Source organism: Priapulus caudatus, unplaced genomic scaffold (genome assembly GCF_000485595.1).
Source record: "Priapulus caudatus unplaced genomic scaffold, Priapulus_caudatus-5.0.1 Scaffold111, whole genome shotgun sequence".
In the NCBI taxonomy this organism is placed as follows: Eukaryota; Metazoa; Priapulida; class Priapulimorpha; order Priapulimorphida; family Priapulidae; genus Priapulus; species Priapulus caudatus.
Window position 1 is genome coordinate 18,983 of NW_014577172.1, and position 3,888 is coordinate 22,870.

The window sequence follows — 3,888 nt, forward strand, 5'->3', positions numbered from 1 at the left end:
GCATGGCTTTAATCCTGATATAAAATATTCACTCTTCGCTCTCCGAGCATGCGCCGCGTTCCGAATCCCAGGCTTTTGTCGATGTGAAGGCAGTTTTATTTACTCTGACGTAGGTCATTGTGCCATTATGGGAGCTTTCATCTTAGTCTTAGTTGATTCTAAACATGTCGATGCTAATGAACGTTTTAAAATACATATTTGAGTTTTTCGATAAAGTTTGATTTTTGTGCAGGGTATGTAGCGTAAGTCAGGTTTAGTTTGAGATGGATTCTTTTCTCGGCATTCTTTATGTATAAAATAGTTTAGGCTGTGCTTAATTGCGATTGCCCTCGATCGGACGTCACAAATGCTTTGCTACGGCGCGATGCTCGCACACTCGAAGAAAAGATATGTTAGTATTCTAACAACAATATCGAGTTAATAATGAGATTCCTTATCGTGTTACAGATATATTTTTGCGGATTTAGAAGATTCGAGGGATAATTTTATACTTAGGCGTCTCCTATGTCTCCAATTTCGCCGACGCTGTTTTTCCCATTAATGTCTGTAAATTATTCATTTAGTTGGTAATTGTTTGCACAGGCGTTCACGTCACGTCCTATAGGCGACCGCGTCGTTCAGATATCCTGCAAGAAAGAAGAGAGTTGTTTATCGGTGCGAGATTCACGTGCTGAAAGTGATCTGGATACATGACTTGTTTTCTTTTTTTTATAGCGGTTCTGTGCCGTGCGGCAACACCGAGAAATAACCAATCTGTGTTTGGTGAGTGGATGGCAGGGGATGATTTTCGTTCGAGACTTAAACTGCGAGTACGACAACGGAATAGTTTTTTCGCGTTTCAGAAATAGACGAGTCGTAATTACATTACTCCACTATCTTAGGCGCTGTGATATACACAAGCCCGTTCACTGTGTGTGCTGTCATTTAGGAACATCACGGGTAATGAACGAAACGACAGTATAGGAAGAATCTTGAGAGATTTGACCGTGTCTTGAAAGTATTAAGCTTTAGGCAAAGGGAAGCAGCTATGTGCCACCTGACGAATTTCTCCGGTTTCGTGTATACTGAGTAGTTGACCGGGGAACGCACGTTTTACGGTTCTCGTTACAAGCAGGACTCGTGTCGAGATGACGGCCGAAAGATAAATTTGCACCATATTGTCTATCGTTGATTCAATTTGCATTATTTGCCTTTTATTAGGTACGAGCCTGCCAAGGTTGGACAAGCGCCTATGTAATAATTGTTTTTCTTCACAATCTCTGGATGATGGCCACCTTACGTCTATTCTATCGCAGTTCGCAGCTGTAAACGAATTACACATTTCGAGCATTATCTCCATCGCGAGCGTCGAGCCGCGCTCTTTCTTGTGAGAAATCCGAGAGAAAGCTAGTAGTGCTGCGAATTGGGACTATTTTAGTCGTGTTATATCTCGTTTAAGGGTAATATAAGCGTTAATTCAAACACAAGGATCGCAATTACCCACGTTATTTCCACGGAGAGTGCGATAAAATCTCGATTAATCTATTACATAAAATTGTTGAAGAAGCTAGTAGTGTAAACTCTCTGCACTACACACATCGCAACGACACGACACACAACCACACACAACACACACCACAACCACACACACACACACACACAACCACACACCACCACGCGGCGCGCACTACACACACGACACACACACACAAGGCAACGCCACACACACATACTAGTTATATTAATTGTATATATATTATTTATATACTATACTATATATTTACTATATATATATACCTTATACATGCAGATGTACGCGCACCGATTCCATATCTTCTATAAACATTAACTAAACAAACAAGATTCAGACGAACATCGAATCAGATATTCGTTCGTCGGCGATTCTACATCGTACGACACTAGCTGTAACCTTTAGCTTGTCGTGAACTCTGTGTGGCCGACGTGACAGGAAACGCTGTCAGCAGTGCGTATATACGCGTGTCATTCGCGTTCAGAGGGAAGGCGGCCGCGCCGATAACTAAACATTCACCAGTATATACGAGAAGAGACTTCTAAAATATGACACTTAATTTTATTTACGATGTGTAATTTAGAACATGCAGGAGGAGTGCAATGCTTACACACCGTCTTTCATTGTCGTGCTTTCAATTCGCGTTACGCGCATGCTAATTCCTAAATTATTACCGGATTATAAATTTATACGCTAATATATAGGCGAGCGATCAGTTACAAATAAGTTCACTCAGCTCAGCTCACCCGCTGTAGCAACAGCGCAGAATCCTAGCAACAGAAGGAAGCTTGCTCCGGTCATCGCGTGGACGTGAAGAGGAAAACCACTAGCAGAGTGAAAATAGAATTTGGTTGACGGACGCACGCGGGTGCTTGAAGTTACGACGCGATAGACAGCTATGCACTCAACTAATTGATACACGCACTCAAATGCATCCGTATTGGAGCAAACCACTGATGGGCTAACAGAGTTTTGCCAATCGAATGCACAGGGCAAGGTTCATCGCAGCATATATGCTGTAATGTAGATGCTATCGACGTGTAAACAGTGAGAATGCCTGTGTTGACAGCCATGCACGTTATTAAGTGAAAGTGCTCTCTCCACGGCAATCAATTGATCGATAGGCGACAAACATCGAACATAGAACACGGCTGATAAAGTTGTCACTGACACAGACACACACACACACACACGCACGCACGCACGCACGCACGCACGCACGCACGCACGCACGCACGCACGCACGCACGCACGCACGCACACACGCACGCACGCACACACGCACGCACACACACGCACGCACGCACACACGCTCGCTCGCACTATTAGTAGTTTAGCGGTGTGAGAGCCGACGTGACGCGGATTCTAAATCAGCCATACGTCATCTATCTCCCATTGCTCAGGCCCTTAGCTAAGCTTGCGTTAGAAGCATCAGTCGTGATGGCATAATTATGCTACCGGGAGGGGAACGGTTACCGGGCGATAACCACACAAATAGCATTGTTAATAAAATATAATTGAGGATAATTAATTATATATAATTATGCTACCGGGAGGGGAACGGTTACCGGGCGATAACCACACAAATAGCATTGTTAATGCAATATAATTGAGATTAATTAATTATATATAATTATTAGCCTGGCGAGATTTTACGTGTTTGCAGGTGTGACTCGTCCGTTTGATGTTCGTTATATCGATTGTTCGTTCTCTATTTGTTGCTCTATTGTGATAATTAGGTGGAAGGGTTTGTGCTGCGTTGTTTTGCAGCCGCGCGTCCGTAATTCTGACTCTGTATGAACCTCCCGACGTTGTTCCTTCTCATCGCCGCTTAATCATTGGCGTCGTCGTTGATGAATTGTTCCCGCGGTTCGTGCAATGGTTGCTGGTATTTTTAGTGTCACCATTGGTGTCGTCGTCCATGATGTTGGCGATGTCATCAACGTCCCATTTTGTTGTCATTGCCAGTGTTGTCGCGTGTCATCGTTTCATCGTTGTTGTTCACTCATCTCTCATCATTATGGATTGCAATCGGTTGTTCGGGTGGACAGGTAACGAGTCAATGTGTTTATAACAATTATTAATTCATATCTATATCTATATCTATATCTATATCTATATACATGCACATTAAGTGCTCCGTCGCGTAGGTAGCAAAAGACCCACCAACCCTGTAGTCCCACCACCACCCTGACATTTGCCCCCGACGCTCACGTTCTCAGTGGCTGGGTCCCCGAGTGAGTCCGACATACGATTGGTCCTTGAAGTGACGTGACCACATCCACAGTGTGCACATGCCCAACTTTTTGTTGAGTGCAACCCCAGTTTTTAAAGTCAGAGGAGGGGGGGCGATTTTGCGAAATTCCGAAGGTTTCACG